This window comes from Lontra canadensis, unplaced genomic scaffold (assembly GCF_010015895.1).
Source record: "Lontra canadensis isolate GAN:19392208 unplaced genomic scaffold, GSC_riverotter_1.0 scaffold4, whole genome shotgun sequence".
Classification (NCBI taxonomy): Eukaryota; Metazoa; Chordata; class Mammalia; order Carnivora; family Mustelidae; genus Lontra; species Lontra canadensis.
This window is the reverse complement of record NW_022630998.1, coordinates 1,250,540-1,260,782: the sequence shown is the minus strand read 5'-3', so window position 1 is coordinate 1,260,782 and position 10,243 is coordinate 1,250,540.

The following is a 10,243-nucleotide window of genomic DNA, read 5'->3' as shown; positions in this document are numbered from 1 at the left end:
GGCAATAACATGCAATAGGAAAATGATAACATCTTCAACAAATGATGTTTCAAAACTGGACAGCTATATGCACAAGAGTTTCTTACACCATACACAAACTCAAAATGGACTTAAATACCTAAATGTAAGATGGGAAATGAAATTCCTAGGAAAAAAAACAAGGCAGTAATTTGTTTGACATTTATCTTAGCATAATTTTTCTAGGCATGTCTTCTTTGGTAAGGGAAACAAAAGCAAAAATAAACCATTAGAACTACATCAAAATAAAAAGCTTCTGCACAGCAAAGGAAATCATCAACAAAATGAAAAGGCAACTTACTAAATGGGAGAAGATATATGCAAGTTAAAGGGGTAATGTCCAAAATATATAAGGAACTTACACAGCTCAACAGGAAACAATTATAAATAATCCAAGTTAAAAGAAGCAGGAGACCTGAAAAGACATTTAAAAAAAAAAAAAGTCATCCAGGAGGCCAACAGACACATGAAAAGATATTTACTATCCCTAGTCATTAGAGGAATGGAAATCAAAACCAGAATTAGATACCACCTTACACCTTTGACAATGGCTAGAATGCAAAAGACAAGAAATAACAAGTGTTGGTAAGGATGTGCAGAAAAAGGAACCCTCCTCAGTTGGTGGGAACGTATCTTAGTGTAGCTGTTGTGGAAAAACCAATATAGAGGTTCCTCAAAAAAACTAAAATTAGGAATACCGTAGGATCCAGTAATGCCACTACTGGGTAATTGCCCAGTGAAACACTAAATTGAAAAGATATATGTACTCTTGCCTGTTATTGCAGCATTATTTACAGTAGCCAAGATAAGGAAGCAACCCAAGTGTCCATCCACAGATGAATGGATAAAGATGTGGTATATAAAATGTAATGATCCAAAGAGGAAATAGACCCACCATCATAGATACTGATGGTTGCCAGACAGGTTGGGGGAGGGGGAGGGGCAAAATGTGCAGTAGGGAGTGGGAGGTGCATGCTTTCAGTTATGGAATGAGTAAGTCAAAGGGACGAAAGATACAGTACTGGGAATACACGTCCAAGGTACTATAATAGCACTGTATGGTGAGATGGTAGCAGTACTTGCCGTGACCCCAGCAAAGGATAGAGACTTGTTCTATTGCTATGTTGTACACTGGAAATTAACATAATATTGTGTGTCAACAACACTTTAATTAAAAAAGTATATCCAAAATAGAAAAGGAACACACACAACTCAACAGCAAAAATAACCCCAAATAATCCAATTTAAAAACAAGCAAAGAATCTGAATAGATATGAGTACAAGAAACAGGAGGTCAGCAGGTACATGAAAAGATGCTTGACGTCACTCATCATCTGGGAAATGGAAATCAAAACCACAATAAGCTATCACCTCACAGCTGTCAGATGGCTATTACTAAAAAGAGAAGAGATAACAAGTGTTGGGAAGGTAGTAGAGAAAAGGGAGCCCTGGTGCTCTGTGGGTGGAGATTGAAATTGGGGCAGCCACTAAGAAAACAGTATGGCGGTTCCTCAAAAAATGAAAAACCCAACTAACCATATGAGCCAGATACTCCATTTCTGGGTACATACCCAACAAAAATGAAATCACCATCTTGAAGAAGTAGCTGCACCCCCATTTTCACTGCAGCATCACAAGAGCCAATACATGTTTACCCTAAAGATACAAATGTAGTGATCCGAAGGGGCACGTGCACCTGCATGTTTATAGCAGCAATGTCCACAATAGCCAAACTATGGGAAGAACCTAGATGTCCATCAACGGGTAAATGGATAAAGAAGAATTGGTATGTATATATATGTGTGTGTGTGTGTGTGTGTGTGTGTGTGTGTGTGTGTACACAATGGAATACTATGAAGCCATCAAAAGAAATGAAATCTTCCCATTTGCAATGATGTGGATGGAACTAGAGGGTATTATGCTGAGCGAAATAAGTCAATCAGAGAAAGACAATACCATATGATCTCCCTGATATGAGGAAGTTGAGAGGCAACCTGGGCAGTTTGGGGGGTAGGAAAAGAATAAATGAAACAAGATGGGATCGGGAGGGAGACAAACCATAAGAGACTCTTAATCTCACAAAACAAACTGAGATAAAATCTTAAAAAAAAAAAAACAAAAAACAAACTGAGGGTTGCCGGGGGGAGGGGGATAGGGAGAGGGTGGTTGGGTTACGGACATTGGGGAGGGTATGTGCTACGGTGAGTGCTGTGAAGTGTGTAAACCTGGCGATTCACAGACCTGTACCCCTGGGGCTAATAATACATTATATGTTAATTAAAAAAAAACTAAAAATCAAGCAAACAAACAAAAACAAAAAACAAGAGCCAATGCATGGACATGACCTAAGGGTCCATCAATAGATGAATGGATAAAGGTATTATATATACAATGGAATGTTATTTTGCCATAAAAGAAAGGGAATTCTGCCATATGCAACACCGTGGATGAAACATGAGGTTATTATGCTAAGTAAAATAAAACAGGGAAAGACAAATATTACATCATCTCACTTACATGTGGAATCTAAAAACGTTGATATCATGCAAACAGAGAAGAGATTGGTTGTTGCCAGGGGTGGGGGAAACGGGTGAAGGTGATCAGAGTACCAACTTTCTGTTACAAGATAAATAAGTCCTGGAGATGTAGGGTACAGCTTAGTGACTAGAGTTCATGATAATGTGTATTTGCAAGTTTCGAAGCGTGGATTTTAAATGTTCTCACCACCCACAAAAAGTCATTATGTGAGGTGATGGGTATGTTAGCTAACACCACTGCAGTACTCATTTTGCAATATACAGACACATATCAAATCATTATGTTACCCTAAACTTGCAGTGTCATGTGTCGATTACATTGCAATGAAGCAAAAGTAGTTCAAAAATTTAACTCAAAAGGGTTCATAGATCTAAAGGTAAAACCTAAGACTATAAAACTTCTAAGAGGAAAAAAAAAAAACTTCTAAGAGAAAACATGGATGAAAACATGCGTGATTTTTAGTTAAAGATTTCTTATATATGGGGCGCCTGGGTTAGATGGTTAGACGACCTCCTTTGGCTCAGGTCATGACCCCAGGGTCCTGGGATTGAGGCCCGCATCAGGCTCCCTGCTCCGCGGGGAGTCTGCTTCTACCTCTCTTTCTCCCCACTGTATCCCTGCTTGTGCCCTCTCACTCTGTCAAATAAATAAATAAAATATTTTAAATAATGAAATAAAAAAAAAGATTTCTTACATAGAAAAATATCAACAGCCCAGTCCACAAAAGAATAAATTGGTAAGTATTAGAACTTCATTAAAATTAAAAACACTGTTCTTCAAAGACACTTGATTAGGGAATGAGTAATAATAAAAAACAAAAAAAAAATAACTTGGGGGAAAATCCTTGCAAATCACATAACCGACTGAGGATCTGTATTTAGAATACATAAACAACTCTTCCAAGTGAACAGTAAGGAACTCAAGTTTTTAGAAAGATAAATTGTTTGAACAAATGCATCACTAAAAAAGCTATATAGACAATAAGTGCATAAAAGGATGCTCATTATTGTTAAGTAGGAAAATATCTCTATTTTCTAATTATTTTCTATATTTTCCTTATATATTTTTATCTATATATATTTTCTATTTATATTCTAAAACCACAATGAGATACCACAACACAATAATTAGAAAGGCTATCATTAGACTAAACAGACTGGCAATCCCTCTGGGTGTTTACCTAGGTTTCTTCTCCCAGGTGAAATAAAGCAAATGTCCCAACAAAGACTTGTACATGAATGTTCACAGGACCTTTATTTGTAGCCACGTGGGAAATAGTTGGAATGTTCATGACTAGGAGAATGAGTAAAGTGGCATAGCTGTACACTAGAGTCCTGCTCCATAAGAATGAGTTCCCTGATACATGGAACCAGGATGTGTATCCAAACAATTATAAAAAGTACATTCACAGGGGCGCCTGGCTGGCTCAGTCAGTAGAAAATGTGACTCTTGATGTCAGGGGCTGTGAGTTCGAGCCCCACGTTGGGTGTGGAGATTACTTACAAAACAACAACGACAAAACGAAGTGGTACAAGGAAACTTTGGGAGTACTGGATATGATTGTTCTTTCAGCTGAGGATGATGGTGTCACAGATTTATGTATTTCAAAGCTTTTCAGATGGTATGCTTTAAATATGCACTATTTATTTTATATAAATTATATCTTGGTAAAGTTATTACACTCTTTAGGGTGCCTGGGTGGCTCAGTGGGTTAAGTCTCTGCCTTCGGCTCAGGTCATGGTCTCAGGGTGCTGGGATCGAGTCCCGCATCGAGCTCTCTGCTCAGCAGGGAGCGTGCTTCCCCGCCTCTCTCTCTGCCTGCCTCTCTGCCTACTTGTGATCTCTGTCAAATAAATAAATAAAATATTTAAAAAAAAAGTTGTTACACTCTTTAAAATTTACAAGAGCCGCCAAAGTATTCTTGGTTGTCTGTTCATTTGGATTTAATTTTCAATCTATTATTTAATATAATGATAATGTGTTTGGCCATATTGGGGCATATCCTTTCCCTTTCAAGTAGATTGTCTAAGGCACTGAGGTTTAGTATTTACCATATTGGAAAATGCTTATTTGAACACTTTTAAAGATAAATCTTTATTTCATGTATCACAGCCCCCTTTGCTTTTTCAAACACAAAATACCAAAACTGAGAAGTCTGTTTTTTCTGTGTCACAGATGACATGGTGACAGGGGCAGCACAGATACAGATACAGTAAACTACTGTATGTGAAGTTAGCGGATACTGTGGACAGGTTTCTATTTGCTTTTCTGCACAAGGAATTTCAGACGGTCGGCAAAATTACATTCAATTCAAAAAGGAAATATGTAATTGAAGACATCAAAGTGGGAAAAAAAATACAGACTGCAGAATACTAACCCCAGAGAAAGTATCAGTAAGGACATTATCATAAGCAGGTATACTGGAAAGTGACCCAAAAAAAATCCAGCTCCTTAGCTCCAACTGTGGTGGTGGTCGGTTACAATGTATGCAAATCAAACCATCACGCAGTAGGACTTACACTTAGAAAGGGATGCATTTTGGCTACTTCTCATGAAACGGGCGGGCGGGTGTGGGGGGATCTAGTGCAATAGCAACACAATGCCTATTTGGTAACTTTGAACTTGAGTGGTAACACACGTATAATGCTGATTAAAAGAACAGGATAATTTTTATGCTTTTTCCCTAATTTTAATACACTATTACAACTCACAGTAGGTGTCTTGTCAACATTATGTCTTTAGATCTGAGAATACATTCCCTTCTGGAACATTGTATCATTCTATGACCATTTTCAAACCTACAAATACCCTGAAGATTGTATCATTTAAATCCCTTATTTAATTGCATTATTAATAAGTAACTTTGAAAGGAAATAATCAATTATTACTAAAGATTATACAGTGGATTTAAGATTCTTTCCTATCCCAGGGGCAATGACTAGTAATAATTTGTTGGAGATTCTTCTCAAAATTTAACACACAAGCACACATTTAACCTACTTAACAGCATCACATGGGAACTAGAGAACTGTGATGACATATAGTAAATCTCAGAGGTCATTCTCTATTAATACTTAAAACCTATCTTATTTTCTTTAATATGAAGCATTTTAAATAATGGTTGCAGATACAAATTTAATAAACTCCCTTTCTTCAAAAGATTTTATTTATTTGTCAGAGAGAAAACGAGCACAAGCAGGGGGAGCAGTAGGCAGAGGGAGAAGCAGGCTTTCCACTGAGCAAGGAGCCCGATGTGGGACTTGATCCCACAACTCTGAAATCATGACCAGAGCTGAAGGCAGACACTTAACTGATGGAGTCCTCCAGACATCCCAAATTTAATAAACACTTTTAAAGGCACCACCTAATTTTAACAAGTATTAACATTTTATTATTTTTTTTCCACTTTTGCCTATTAAGAAAAAAATCAATCTGAGGAGCCTTGGTATACCTTTCCTTAATCCCATTGACCCCCATCCATTCCCCTCTAACCATTCTTACTTTGCTGTTCACATTCCTTTTTTTTTAAAGTTTTATTTACTTGACAGAGAGAGAGACAGTGAGAGAGGGAACACAAGGCAGACGAGAGGGAGAGGAAAGAGCAGGCTTCCCACAAAGCAGGGAGCCCGATGCGGGGCTCTATCCCAAGATCCTGGGATCATGACCTGAGCTGAAGGCAGTTGTTTTATGAATAAGCCACCCAGGCACCCCCACATTCCTATCTTTTTAAAAAAAACTCACTATATAATATGTTCCATAAACGAACTGTAACCTCCTTTTAGGTGTAATAGAATGTTCCAGAATAGAATTGTACCTGGTTGATGGAGCAGTATGTATTCAATAAAATATAAGCATGAATCCACTTCCTTTTTCTACATTCCCTTCTTTTACTCTGCTAAATCTCTCCTGTACTTACCTACATCGTGGACAGATGTCAGAACTTTCTAGTCATTTGAGGCTGTTAAAACCGCTTAAAATTCTAATTTCCTTCTATTTAAATAGAGCTTTTCTATTTTTATGGTCCTTCATTAATATACAGTTTATTATAGTAAGATCCACAAACATTAAGGATAATATTAAGGATTCCACTGCGCAATCGAATACACAATATAGTGGGTAAATTACCTAAATGTATTGCTACATATGTAACCATCCGCACGCCCATGACTCATATCGGGACAGCAAATGTTCTGATCACTCTCAGAAGGTCCCCTCATGTACCTTTCAAGGCAGTATCCCTTGCTGCCTCCCTTCCCCAACAAAATGGAAATACAGTTCTGACTTCTATTATCATAGCTTCATTGTGCCCATTCTGGTACCTCATAGAATTGCAGTCCTATCATGTAATGTAATGTCTGGCTTCTTTCACTCCATCATGCTTTTGAAATACATCCATATTGTCACACGCATCACCAGCTCATTCTTTTTCTTTTTAGTACCGCTGAGTGGGATTTTGCTGTGTGAAGAGTCACAATTTGTCTACTCTGCTGTTGATGGGTTTGTGTTATTTCTAATTTTTGGCTCTTATGAGGAAAGCTGACATGAACAACGTTCAGAGTCTTTTTGCTGACATCTGCATTCAATTTTCTTGAGGGGATGCCAATCCATAAAACTGCTGACTCACAGAATACTGTATGTTTAACTTCGCTATAAACTGCCAAACACTTTGAAAGTAGTTGTCACATTTTACACTCTCAACCCAGTGATATACGAGGATTCCAGTTACATTAATGTCAACACTTCTTAGTTTGGTTTTTTTTTAATCCATTCTGTTAGGTGGGTACAAAGTATCTTATTGTAGTCATTTCCTATACTTTTAAGTGGAAAAACTGACACGAGTAGCAATCATTGTTGCTCCTGCGTGAACAGAGTAATGAATCTGAGCCCTCAATTCATTGGGACCCCAGTGACCTTTAATTCCTTTTCAAAGGAATTATGCATTATAAACGTATTATGTATTGATGAAATAATTCTTCAAATCACTCTGTTAGTCCATCATGAACCTCCACCCAACTTCCATCCCAGACTAGGTTTGTGAACTCACTGTACGGTCCAGTGAGTTTCTAGTAACTGTCACCTCCTTCCTCTTCTTGGCTCTACCTCTTCTCATAGACCCAAGGACGTGAGAGGGAGGGAAAGGGTCACACAGATTCATTTGGCTGTGAGTGTATCTTCCTTTTTGGGGGGTGTTGCAGCTTCTCTAACATGGCCAGCCTTTGATGTGTTCTTCGTGGCAGGTCCAAAGGCAGCTCTGTCCTGGGTCCCACATGGAAGGTTTCCTTATGGGCTGGAGAATAAAGAATGGGCGGACCCTCTGCTCTACTGTTCTTGGATATGGAGCATCCAGGTCCAGCCTGACCTCTTTCAACTCCCCTCATCTCTGATCCTTGGGGTGGGGGCAGGGCTGAAACCTGTAGCCTCTCAATCATGGCCTTTCTGTGGATTCCAACAAGTTGGCTCAGGCCCAGCTCCCTTCCGCAGCTTCGCCTGGCCTATGTGATGCTTGTGCATCTGGAAGGGACAGAGGCTGCTCACTTCTGTCCCCACCCTACCCTACCCTCTCTCATCAAGGCTCTCCCCATCTTTGCTCAGCAAGTTACAACTGGCCAGTCCACAGGGATTTTAGCAGACACTCAAAATAGGAATGAGCTAACAGACTCCCCCACCTTTTTTTTTTTTTTTTAAGATTTCATTTATTTATTTGACAGACAGAGATCACAAGCAGGCAGAGAGAGAGGAGGAAGCAAGCTCCCTGCTGAGCAGAGAGCCTGATGCAGGGCTTGATCCCAGGACCCTGAGATCATGACCTGAGCCGAACGAAGGCAGAGGCTTTAACCCACTGAGCCACCCAGGCATCCCAGACTCTCTCCTTCTTGCAGGCACTGTGGAACTCTAGGAGTACGTGCCTGACAACCCTTCACACTTGGATTCCCAGTCGAAGAGGGGAGGAGTGGGGCGAGAAAAGAAAAGGATGGGAAGAGGAAAGCCCCTGCCAGGGCCCTCCTCTAGGTTGATGGCTCAGAGCTCCCACAACTTCTTCCTCCTGACATCATTGAAGTTCTTATATAAAATGCCCAAATTAGCTCTTATACAGCCAGTTCTGCTAATTCTTATTAATCCTTGTCTCTGGGTGTCTAACCCGGTGGAGGGTGTTGCTGCCTGTGTGCTGGGATTGGGTTGCAGCTGAGCAACCCAGTATGGGAGGTCTTTCTCGTCCAGTGCCTCTCAAATTCCAACATGCGTACACAACAACGGGTCATCTTGTTAACATGCAAACTCAGATTTGGGAAGTCCAAGTGGGGTTTAAAATTCTGCATTAAAAAAATATTTTCTTTTGTGTAGAATACACATAACATAAAATGGACCATGTTAACCATTTTCAAGCCTACGACTGAATGGCATCAAATAGGTCCCACCACTGTGCAACCATTATCCCTGATCCATCTCCAGAAATCTTTTCAACCTGCAAAACTGAAACTTCATACTCAATAAACAATAACTTCCTACTCACCCCCGCTGGCAACCAGCTTTCTGCTTTCTGTCTCTGTGAATTTGAGAATTTGACTATTGCAGCTACACTCTTGTAGGTGAAATTATACAGTATTTGTCCTTTTCTGACAGGCATATTTCACTTAATAAAATATCCTCATGGTTCATCCGTGTTGTGACCCAGGTCAGAATTTTTTTTTTCCAACTGGGATTAGTATTTGATTTGGCAGACTCCAAAGGGCACGGTGACCTCCCTGAAGTGGGTGGGCGTCATCCAACCCATGGAGCGCGTGAACACAACAAAAGGCAGAAGAGGGAGAAATTCACCCTTTTTGCCCCTGCCTCGCTATTTGAGCTGGCACGTGTTATCTCATCTTCTACGGAGACTAGGATTTCCACCGTGGGCTCCCACGGTTCTGAGAGCTTCAGGCTCAGACCGAATTACATCACTGGATGTTCTGGGAATCCAGCTTACACACAGCAGATGGTGGAACTGGTTAGCCTCCGTCATCTAGACTCAATTCCTCACAATCCATCTCCTTTTGTTCTTTTATCTGGAAACTTCTATAGGTTCTTCCTCTATGGGAGAATCCTGACTGATACAGTAGTTATTCTATTTTTCCTTTTTTGAAGAAATGCCATACTGTTTTCCACAGTGGCTATGCCGTTCCATAACCCCAAACCAGAGCGCATGTGTTCCAATTCTTCCACGTCCCTGCCAGGGCCTGTTATTTTATGTTTTGTTTTTCCAGTGGTCATCCGAACGCATGAGAGGGGACATCTCATTGTGGTTGTAAAAATCACATCAATAATTACTGCCATTGGTTATCTTTTCAGGAATGTATTGTCCATTTGTATATTTTCTTTGGAAAAGTGTTCAAGTCCTTGGCCATTTTCAGTTGGCTTGATTCTGTTGTAGTTGAGGGGTTTGTTTGTTTTATATATATCTGTAGGTTAACTCCTAACAGATAGGATTTGCCAATATTCTTGCTTACTCTGTGGGTTGCCTTTTCTGTTGAGTAGGTCCTTCCTGCAGATGTGTTTAATTGTGATGTGCTCCAATTTGTTGTTGTTGTTGTTGTTTTTGCTTTTGGTGTCATATCCTAGAAATCAGTGCCAAATCCAATGTTGTGATCATTTTCCCTAGGTTTTTTTTTTTTTTTAAAGATTTTATTTACTTATTTATTTTAGAAAGAAA